Genomic DNA, 11,969 nt, shown 5'->3' on the forward strand with positions numbered 1-11,969 from the left:
TTTGGATATCCTTTTGTAAGTGCTCAAAATTTGTAAGTACCTGCAGGTATTTGATTTGTATAGACGACATGTTACCGGTGTGAGGCTGGCATCTTTGGGTTTTGGTTTTGTCTCCGGGTGCCAAGAGAGCTGTTTAGCTATCTTGTTGTCTTGTGTGTTCTAAAACGTTTTGTTTGCCTTTCTCTTGAAATGTCCTACCTATATGAATGTGTGACTGTATGAGAAATATGGCCACATGTATGTGTGTTTTATGCCTGGGCATACATGTGTGTTATGATTCCTAATGGAAGTACATGAACAGCCTTTGGGGAGGGCCAGCACTGCCCCATTGCTTCCTTGCTCTCTGACCAAAGTGTGGGCAGGGGGTGGGGAACATACAGCAATCAGTCCAGTGGGCAGCAGCTGTGCAGCTCAGGGGCTACTACAGGGACCCAGGGCACTGCTGAGTGGGCTAGGCGGGCTGTGAGCACCACAGGACCGAGATATGGAAGGTTCTGGGCCAGGCCTCTATTCTCTCAGGGAGCCATGGGGTGGAGGCTTTGTAGCATGGCTCAGGTGGCAGCCAGGTGCTGCATGGGAACTAACCATGGCCAGGTGCTGGGGCAGACATGAGCACTGTGGGGCCCTGACATGGCCTGCAGGTTCTGGCTGGGCCCCCTTGCAGAGAGCTGCAGGGCAGAGCTGGCAGGAGCCAGCAGGGGCCTCCAGGAGCTCAGTATGACTGAGCCTGGTGGGGGCTATTGGACAACTAACTGCTCCTCCAGGGTCACAGCAGAAGAGTGATCTACAGGTCCATGGGCCCAGCCAGAGCAAGAAGTCACTTTCAGTCTGCCTCTCTCGTGTGCTTGAGAGTCTGGGCATAACACTGAGAGTGAAGAAGCAGCCTTCAGAATGGGGGAAAATCTTTCATAGCTGTACAGGAAACAGAGATTAATATCTTGATTATAACTACTGAAAAATTAAATACCCAGAATAAACCATGCAGTCCATGAGCATATTGAAGAACGGAAGAGACAGTTATTAAGGAGAAATGCCAATGGCCAATAAATATTTTTGAAAGTGTTCAACTTACTCAGTATTAGAGAAATAAAATTAAAACTGGCACTCCAACCTCAACCCAGTAGTGCAGTTATCACAAATATAATAGATGACAAGAGGTGCTAGTGAGGATGTGGGGGAAGTGAACCCTTATTCACTGCTGGTTAGAATGTAAACTCATGCAGCCATTGTGGAAATCACTATGGAGGTTTTTCAAAAAGCTAAAAAGAGAATAGCGTTGTGAACCCAACAAAAGCTGTCTTAAGTATATACCTGAGAGACTGAGCCAACATGCCATGGAGATACTTGCACACTCAGGTTTATTAAAGTACTATTCAAATAACTAAGAAACAGATTTTCATCGATCAATGATAAGATGAAGAAAATGTGGTGCATATAAATAAACAATGGAATTTAATTCAGCTGTAAAGAAAAACTAAATCATGACACTTGCAGTAGAACGGTTGTAACTGTAGATCATTATGAAAAGCAAAATAAAGCAGACACAGAGGGCAAATGCTGCATCCTGTCTCTCATACAAGAGTCTGGATGTGTGTGTGTGTGTGTGTGTGTGTGTGTGTGTGTGTGTGTGTGTGCATTGTGCACATGCATATGCAAGTGAATGTTGTGAGGAGTATGAAGGAAGGAAGAGATATTTGAGAGCAATGGAATGCATGTGACATGAATGCAGAAAAGAGGTCCACTGTCAGGGAAGGAGGACCTGCAACAGGAGGACAGGGAAGGAGGACCTGCAACAGGAGGACAGGGAAGGAGGACCTGCAACCGGAGGACAGGGAAGGAGGGCCTGCAACAGGAGGACAGGGAAGGAGGACCTGCAACAGGAGGACAGGGAAGGAGGACCTGCAGCAGGAGGACAGGGAAGGAGGGCCTGCAATGGGAGGACAGGGAAGGAGGAGAGCAAGGGAGAGAAGGTTGAGTTAGAACAAAGGGTAATGATGCATTTGCAAGAAAATGCATAGTGAAGCCGAATGCTTTATGGTCTAACAAAACATAATTCAAAGAAGTTGTTTATCGAAGATATAAGGAAAGAATAGGAATTATTAATTCATCAGCCCATTCTCTAAGCTGTCCTTCCCACAGACTTCCTGAAAAACCTAATCTTTCCCAAACTTTCTTTTCATTTCACTTTTTTAAAAGATTTGATTGCAAAGAATTTATTTAGCTCAGTGGTAGAGCACTTGCCTAGCAAGCGCAAGGCCCTGGGTTCAATCCTCAGCTCAAAAAAAAAAAAAAAAAAGAATTTAATTACATGTATGTGTATGTGGGGTACATATATGGGTAGTGCCTGTGGAGACCAAAGGAAGGTGTCGATTCCCTAGATCTGGAGTTACAGGTGGTAGTGAGTCTCCTGACATGGTGTTGGAAAGCAAATTCTACTCTGCAAAAGCAGTCCATGCTCTTAGACTCTGAGCTCTCTCTCCAACCCTTCAGTTATCTGTTTTTCAACATATTTACTAGAGTACATTAATTGTACAAAATGAAAGATTTCTGGGCCATGGAGATGTGCTCACTCCCCAAGCATGAGGGCCTTGTTCAGATCCCAAGAATTCACATAATAAAGCTGAACACAGCAGCACATCTATAATTCCAGCTCCAGGGAGGAACAGAGACAGGGAGGTCCCTGGAGTTCATTGGCTGCTAAACAGCTTAGCCAAATGCATGAAGTCCAGGTCCAGAGAACCTGCTTCAAACAAAACCAAGGCAGACAGTGAGTGAGGAAGACACTCAATGCTACCCTCTGGTCTTTACACACACAAAGACACATGCACACCCCTATGTGAACATGTACATGTACACAAAATGAATGAATATAACTAAAAGCTTCATCATGACATTTTCATACATACTTTGGGCATACTTAATTGGTCACTTCGTATTTTTGTTGTATTGTGTTCTGAATAATAAACTCATCTAAATTTCTCCTGCTAAAGAGAGCCATAACTTAAACCACAAGTTAAAAAATGTTTTGAAAGAATCAGTTCTCTTCAAATACACATTGAGTGTCCATTTCTTTTCGGGCAGCTGACAGCTATGGATGAAGAATGGTCCTTGTGAAAGCCCACAAGTTAGGGAGACACTTTAGAGCAGACAACTGTAATGCAAACACAAGGATGCTGCTGGAGGGCTGTGGTAGAGCAGAGGTGGAGAGACCAGGCAAGGCTCTTCTTTCCAGCAGCACCTGTTCTGTGCAGACATCTGTGCAGCTGCAAAGAGCAAGAGTAGGACCTGAGAGCTGTAAGCACTATGGGCTTCTCAAAGCATTAACTAATGATGACTACTTTGTTAGAAGCCATTTTCTCCTGGTGACAGAATTTTTCTTTTCTGCCACTATGTGAGTAAATCAAGCTCACATTTTCTTGGCTTATTCAGTGTGAGCTTCTACTTTAGTAAATCACAGAATCCCAGGCATTAACTCTTTATGTTGCTCTGTATGTTTACTAATTCTGTGTGTTGAGAATACTCTGTCTTCATTTTACTCATCTGTGGGTATTGCAATAGGAGTCTGAAATGCGCCCCCCCCCGCGCCCCCTGTCAAGTCCTGCCACTTTAAATGGTCAACCCCCAGCTTGTGGCACTTTCGGGAGGTCTAGGAACTTTTAGGAGGTGAGGCCTGGCTGGCAGAGTAGATCACCAGAAGCAGACTTTGACTGTTAAACTGGTCCCTGATTGTAGCCTGCTTCCCTGATTTTCACTACCATGTGCACATCTGCTGCCATATACCTGGTCCACCATGAATTGTGCTGCTCTCATGTGCCACAGAAATGCCACACAGTGAAACTTCTGAGATCAATATAAACCTTTCCTTACCTTATTCTGTGAGGTATTTTATCACAGCAGTGAGAAGTCAGGAATACAGTGGGCAAGCTTCCTCATTTGTAAAAGCAATAATAAGGTATTATGTGTGCAAGGTTCAGACAAGAGGAATGTGCTCAACAAAGGTTGTCATTGCCAGCCCCAACGACCCTGTAAGGACAAGGAATCTTCACATGAAATTTACAGAGCAGTGTTTGCACAATGGGATGAGGAAGCAGTGGTGGTCATTGACACTGTGATGGTGTTGTCTATCATTCTAAACACTACTGATGGCTCCCTCTTTCTTGAACCCTGAGCCTGCCTTTTAAAATAATTACAATTCTGTTTCTCTCAGCCTTCTTCATGGAACTCTCTAGCTATTCTAGCCTTCTAAATGTCGGTCTCTGAACAGTGATCCTTATTCAATTCTCATTAGTGCTCCTTTCCATATGACAATATCGTCTAACACTACAACTTCTGTGGGTCTGTAGGCTTATGACGACAGATTGAGACAATCTAAAAAACTCATCCTTTCTCTGCTGAGGGAGATTTGTTTGTGTTCCCACTCCAAGACTGCCAACAGAATCAGAACTTGGTTCAAAAAGCTGAGTCCACATTAACAGAGTTTTCAGATGGACTCAAAGGAAGCTAGAGAGACACCCGGGAGGAATGAGGAGGGGCCCAATTATTGGGAAAACACTCGCCACTGATTGGATAAGGATGAAGATAGAGCAGAGGAAGGGTAGAGGAAATAGTCTAAGATTATTCCTGGGTTTCTCTTTTGGACAAATTAAAAGGGGGACAATACTTGGGTAGGTGGGGATGGGAACAGGAGGGATCAGGCACGGGCGGTGGTGGAGGAAGAGGGTACTGGGAGATCGTTGACCTGTCTTACCTCCAAAATGTTCTGGGGTAAAGGTAGCACAGAACTTGTGGGAGTGGCCAACCAATGATTGGTCCGACTTGAGCCCACATCAGGAGGGTGAGAGCCCACACTTGACACTGCCTGATTGTCCAGGAATCAGAGGCTGGACAGCCCGGAGACCTAAAATAGAACCAAACAAAACTGGGAAGATTTTTCAATGAAGTGATTACTAATTATATTTTGCTGTACTCATAGATCTGTGTCTAGCCCAAATGCCATGAGAGAGGTGTTATCCAGCAACCAATGGGAACAGATGCAGAGATCCACAGCCAAACACTAAGTGGAGCCAGGAGAACCCCACAGAAGAGCAGGGAAAAGAATTGCAGGATCCAGAGAGGTCAAGGACATCACAAGAACATGGCCCACAGAATCAACGAAGCAGGATTCCTAGGGGATCGGAGAAACTAAAGTGACAAACACACACCCTGTATGGGTCTGAGTTAGGTCCTCTACATACACCTTATGGTTGTATAGCTGTGTGTTCTTGTGGGTCTCCTAACAGTGGGAGTGGGGGTGTCTCTGACCCTTGTGCCTGTTCTTGGGACCCTTTTTCTCCTACTGGGTTGCCTTGCCCAGCCTTAATATGAGGGTTTGTGCTTAGTCTTATTGTAATTTTTTATGCTGTGTTTAGTTGATATCCCTTGGAGGCCTACTCTCTTTGTGAAGAGAAATGAAGGAGGAGTGGATCTGGGAGAGAGGGGAGGTGGGAGAGAGGACTGGGAAGATTGGAGGGAGGGGAAACCGTGGTGTGCTTATAATGTATGAGAGAAGAAAAAAATACCCAAAAGAAAGAGGAGACAGAGAGTATTGTAGGATATTATTTTAAGATGTGTTACATTTGTTTATGCTGTGGAACATTTGTTTAATGATGCAAAGATGTGTTGCATTTTTTATGTTACATTTGTTTAACTCTGTGAAGCTGTGTTAGTTTGCCTGTTGAAAACACCTTGCCAATAGCAAGGCAGGAGAAAGGACAGGTGGGGCTGGCAGGCAGAGAGAATAAATAAGAGAAATATGGGAAGATATCAGAAGATTTAGGAGTGAGAGAAAGAGGAGGAGAGGAAGACACCAGGGGCCAGCCACCAAGCAATACAGCAAACCACGGAGTAAGAAGTAAAGAAACATATACAGAATAGAGAAAAATAAAATTCCAGAGGCAAAAGACAGACGGGGTAATTTAAGTTAAGAAAAGCTGGCTAGAAGCAAGCCAAGCTAAGACCAGGCATTTATAAGTAAGAATAATCCTGTGTATGTGATATATTGGGAGCAAGGTGACAGGCTCCCAAAGAATAAAGAGTAAAAAACAACCAACTACCAGAGAGAGAGAGAGAGAGAGAGAGAGAGAGAGAGAGAGAGAGAGAGAGAGAGAGAGGAGAATACTTATGAAGTATTTGGATTTCTATCCCCTATTTTGAATACTCTGAAAGTCAGAAAAATGTGTTTGAACTAGTCTCATTTGGATGGAATTTCCTCTGTTTCTTTAAGAAAAAAATAACCATTTAAAAATATCTAAGCATATACACTCCTACTTAAAATTCCCAGAGGCTCATTGGAGTCTGAAGAATAAAAAAAAAAATATGTTTGTGCATTGTCTTTGCCATTGTCTGCCTACCTCCTTCTCAAACTCAACACTGTAGCCACCATGAATTTCTGGAGTCAAATTGGGTGGTAGAGTCAAATGACACCCAAAAGAGCTGAGCTCCAATCCTAGCCTGGCTTACCATCTTTGGGTAATACCAAGGCACGTTGATTAGCTTTTATTTTTCTCAGCTTCCAATTGAAAATGGGAATGGTACCCACCGTGTGGTGTTTAGGTGAGGATACAGTTAAATAGTACATGCAAGAAAGACATTTAGCACAGTGACTTGCACGAAAATAATGGCAAAAATATGGTATTTATCAGTATGTACAGATTCCTAAATTTGACTTACTCCTCCATGTTCCTGGGCTGTTCACAAGGACTGTCTGGAGCACACATCTTCCTTAACCAGCCTCCCAAACATGTAGACATTATTTTCTCTCCAAGACAGTCCTCTGCCCCCACACTCCCACCAAGAGGAAGAGCACAATTGATCTCCCGTCTTCCTTTCCTTTCTCACAGGTTCTATGCATAACCATCTAATGCCCATTTTAATATCTCTATAAAAGTAATATTGTTGTGTCCTCTGCCTAGCTGAACTCAGATGCAACAGAGAACACACTGAGATGATGAAGGAAAAGAATTTGTTTCACAGCCTTAAAAATAAATTATCATCCAATAATGGGAAAGAGATAAATTAATGTCTAGGGAAGTTAGTGCTGCCCTTTGGTTAAAGTTAAAACATGTAGATCCTTTGCCCGAACAGTGTTATTTCTAGCACCACTCTCTCCCTTCCTTCCTTCCTTCCTTCCTTCCTTCCTTCCTTCCTTCCTTCCTTCCTTTTTTTTTTTTTTCCGATACAGGGTTTCTCTGTGGTGTTTTGGTGCCTGTCCTGGATCTCGCTTTGTTGACCAGGCTGGCCTCGAACTCACAGAGATCTGTCTGACTCTGCCTCCCGAGTGCTAGGATTAAAGGCGTGTGCCACCACTGCCTGGCTTCTAGCACTCTTTCTAAGAAGATGACAAATGATAACAGATAACTTCACAAAGATGTTATCTTAGCCCAGTTTGCCTAGGTTATAGAGTTTGAGGCAAGGTTTGCATGGGCAACTCAAAATGGTAAATGTAGTTTCAAAACAACAAACTTAGTGGGAAACAGTATCTAGATAGGAAAAGAAGGAGGGAAAAACACTACCTAGACAGCCACAGTTTTATAATAAAATATAGTTAATCATTGCATCAACCTGCTCCTGTCTACTATTTGGATCCCAGTGGCCTTCCAATGGAGGAAGTAAAAACCCTCCCATCATCTCCTTTCCATCCTGTGTCCTTCTCTGCTCAGTTTCCCTTCACTGTTCTACTCTCCGCACTAGGATTTCTTGTGTTCTAGGTTGTGCTATTGGTTCATTATCCAGGCAGCCTAGGAAAGACAGATTCAGTCTCCACCACACAGTCCCAGCTCTGCACTCCCTGTGTGTCTGGAAGTATGCCTGGTTGTAGGACCTCCATGGATCCTTGAATCTGATCTGTGCTGTAGCTGCATTGTCAAGATGTCCCCACATACTATCACCCTTGTGGAATCTTAGATATCTCAGGGACAGAACACTGACTGCTAGTAAAAGTAGCCACTGCCCTTCATTGAACTACTCTGAGCACAACTCTGGAAGGCAACAGAACCAGAAAAGTTTGGGAATACTGTTGCATTTCACACAGACACATATGCACATTGATTTAAATGCAGCTTATGGAGTCCATATTTTTATGCAACCCCAATTTACAGGAATAGGGGATGAGGTCAACAAACTTTGATGAAATCAAATTTGGTTAAAAAAATCAATATTTCCAGAATAATGTAAATAATCATATAAAGAGAATATGATTGCCTTTAGGGTGAGTGTGTGTGTGTGTCTAGAGATATAAGGAAGAAAATCCAAGATATTTTTGTCTATTTCCTATTTCATCTTTCTTCTTCTTCTTCTTCTTCTTCTTCTTCTTCTTCTTCTTCTTCTTCTTCTTCTTCTTCTTCTTCTTTTGAGCTGAAGACTGAACCCAGGGCCTTGCGCTTGCTAGGCAAGTGCTCTACCACTGAGCTAAATCCCCAACGCCTATTACATCTTAATGTAATATTTAAAATAAAGTTTGTTTTCTAAACATTTTCTTTTCTTCCTTCCTTCCTCCTTCCTTCCTCCCTCCTCCTCCTCCTCCTCCTCCTCCTCCTCCTCCTTCTTCTTCTTCTTCTTCTTCTTCTTCTTCTTCTTCTTTCTCTCTCTCTCTCTCTCTCTCTCTCTCTCTCTCTCTCTCTCTCTCTCTCTCTCCAAAACAGGGTTTCTCTGTATAGCCCTGTCATGTATCTATCTCACTCTACAGATCAGGCTGGCCTCAAACTCACGGAGATCTACCTGCCTCCACTAGAGTGCTGAAATTAAAGGCATTTGCCACCACCACTAAGCTAAACACTTTCTTACTTAGAAAAATATAATGATTGTATACTATATATTATCTGAAATATTAGAAATTTATTTCATGTGAAGAGAGCTGTTTAAATAATTATAATGGAATATATTCATCATAGATAAGAAAAGATAGTTTCCCTTTCTGGGTATGCCATGCTCTGGTAGGTCCACTGTACATCTCATCTCAAGAGAATATATAACATCACATATAATGTATATATTAAATATATATTAAATATTTACATTGTATAAAAATAATACATGTGCATTAAAGATATAACATATAATATATCTATATTAAAAAGTATACATCTCGGAGAGAGAGAGAGAGAGAGAATTTACTCTGAAGCAGCAAAGCTGAAACACATGTGTAGGTGTGCCCATCATTACCTGCACAGCCAAACCTTTGGTCTATGTTTGAAGTCAGTTAGCAGGGACTCCTTACATCCCGTCCTCTCTTTTTCTTAGACTCTTTCTCACTTTATTTTCTCCGGTGTGTCTAACTGCTCTCTCCCTCTCCATCTCCACTCATGCTTTGCACCATGATCTCCTCTCCAGCTCACACATCGGCCCTCTCAAAAACCTTCCCAGATATATGAACCCCTTTGCAACTTGCTATGATTCCTAAAACTCATATGCCTTTGTCAATATCTCAATAAAATTCATATCATTAAATATTTTCAGTAATCCAAAAGAAAATTTGATTTGCCTATGTCTATGTCTATAAATAACTATAAATAACTGCAGTTTGAAATGTTCAAATTTATCATTTTCTGTGACAGGAATGAATCATGTTTAAAATGATACTAATTTGTAAATAAAGATAGTTATACAATAAAAACTTATCCCAAAGCATCAAAATTAAAGAAATAAAATGACAGTGGTTTTGAAGACAGACTCAGAAGCCATTTTGGTGTTAGTTTTTGGTCACTGTAAGAAAGTATTGAGAAAACCAACTGGCTCACAGTTTCAGAGTTGGTTCCCTGGTCATTCGTTCCCATTGCCTTTGGCAGCACAGTGCACTATGGCAGAAGTGTGAGTGAAAGAATTGCCGCATGACAGCCAAGAAGCACAGTGACAGGAAGAAGAGGTCAGGACACAGATTCCCCCCTGGGCATGCTCCCTGTGGCCTGAGTTTCTCTACTAGACCTCACTTTTGAAAGGATCCACCATCTCCTGATCTACCCCAGGCTGCTGATGCATTCAGTAGATGGGCCTTTGGGGAATCAGTGAAGAGTCTAAGGATATCAATTCCAGAGCTCTCCTTGCTAACTTCCCAGGGAGAAGGTCACTGCCTGCCAAGGCAGCTGAATAGAAGGGACAACAGATCAGAGGGGCCAGAATTTGAGAGCTGAAGATAGTAATTCTCTTCTGCTTCTTGGCATCCACAAAGCATGAGGCAGACCATGTCAGGGGAGGCCAAGGTGAAGTAAGGCTGAGATAGGAGAGCAATGCTGTCCAACGTGCCAGTTGAGTAATTCAGTGTAGTCTGGAAAGGAGCATAAGTCAGAGACTACCAGCATATACCAAACAGTGATAAAATTATTATCAATTAATAATTTCACAAGGAACCTTCTGTCAGAGAATACTTGGAGAAAATATACATCCTTAATTTTTTCACAAAGTAATTGAGAGAAATTTGAATAATCTCAATTTGTGCAATGTGTAAAGGGCTTGATCACAGACAGATGACCCCAGCATGGTGATTCTGTCATGTCTATTGGAATCAATATAGGTCATTGCTCTCTCCAAACTCCTAACACCATCTCAGAAGCACATTAGTCCGGCCCTGAGGACCTTTGCCAGGGCATTGCATAGGCCTATTGGAAGAGTTCCCCAAATTGACAAATTTTCCTGCATTCATTTTGTCATTTTTTTCAGACAGCATCTCTAAAACTTCTCTTCAGTGCACCCACATCCGTCCTTTGTATCCTTCCCAGTCAGCCTTATAGAGATTGACTCATAAAATATATTGCGGTATCAACCGAGCATTGATTATGAGTCCAGAGGACAGGAAATGTAGTCAAGAGCTTCCCTGTGGCTATGGCAATCCTCTGTGAGGAAAGAAAGCCAGCATCCACTCTCACTGCATCTGGAGAGCTGCAACACAGCCTGGTCAAGGGGACCTGATGTCCCAGAGCCAATCTCCTGATACCAGTACTGTGTGTAGATGGATGTGAGTCCAAGTTAGGTAAATTATATAAATACAGTACTTGTATGTGAAATTCTCAAATAAATAAAAATATTAAAAAAACAAAGAAAATATCACATGAGTCAATTGCAAGATTGGTGACACTCTCAAAAACTCAAGACATGCAAAAGTGGTCTCCTCCCTCCTATCTCCTTTATCTCACCGAGGTGCCTGCAAGGACAGAGTAAATTCTGAAGAATAACTGTACCTACTACAGCTAAAGCTTTAACAAATGAGAGAGTCTTGATTTCTTCTTGATTCTATCATATTTATACACCTTATCAAAGGCATAGCAATGAATATAATAATAGATGCTACGTGGGCTAGTGAGATGGTCCAGGGGAGAAACACGCTTGCCACTTGATTTTTATATTCATGACCCACATGGTGGAAGGGAAGGCCCAACTCCTGCAAGTTGTGAACATGCAATACACTCTCTCTCTCTCTCTCTCTCTCTCTCTCTCTCTCTCTCTCTCTCTCACACACACACACACACACACACACACACACATGCATACATGCACTATCTCTCTTTAAATAAATGCAAAACTGTTAAAAGCCTCAAAATGAAACAGAGAGTATGCATGAACTAAAAGCACAGGTGCCTTTTCACTTAGCCTGGTCTGCTGAATGCTGCAGCTAAATATTGGAACAATAAGAGTCATATTTTTTTTTTGGGGGGGGTCCTGGTATTTGTGTCACCCTTGAAGGGTGAAAACGAGAGTTGGCAGTAAATTAATTACATGCAGGCTTCCTACCCTAGAAAGGATGGTAGTTTGTCCTGGGGTAGAAGCAGGGATTATCTGTGCTTGCCACAGTTTCTCAGCCATTAGGGTCACCAGAATATATAACACTGCCTAGGATCACGAGACCCACAGCCAAGGCAGTGCAGCAGCAGGCATACGATGATAGGCTCCAGGGCTCCTGAAATATATGTTTGTGTAGTACCCTGCTGGTGTAAGATGCTGTT

This window comes from Onychomys torridus, chromosome 2 (genome assembly GCF_903995425.1).
Source record: "Onychomys torridus chromosome 2, mOncTor1.1, whole genome shotgun sequence".
Classification (NCBI taxonomy): Eukaryota; Metazoa; Chordata; class Mammalia; order Rodentia; family Cricetidae; genus Onychomys; species Onychomys torridus.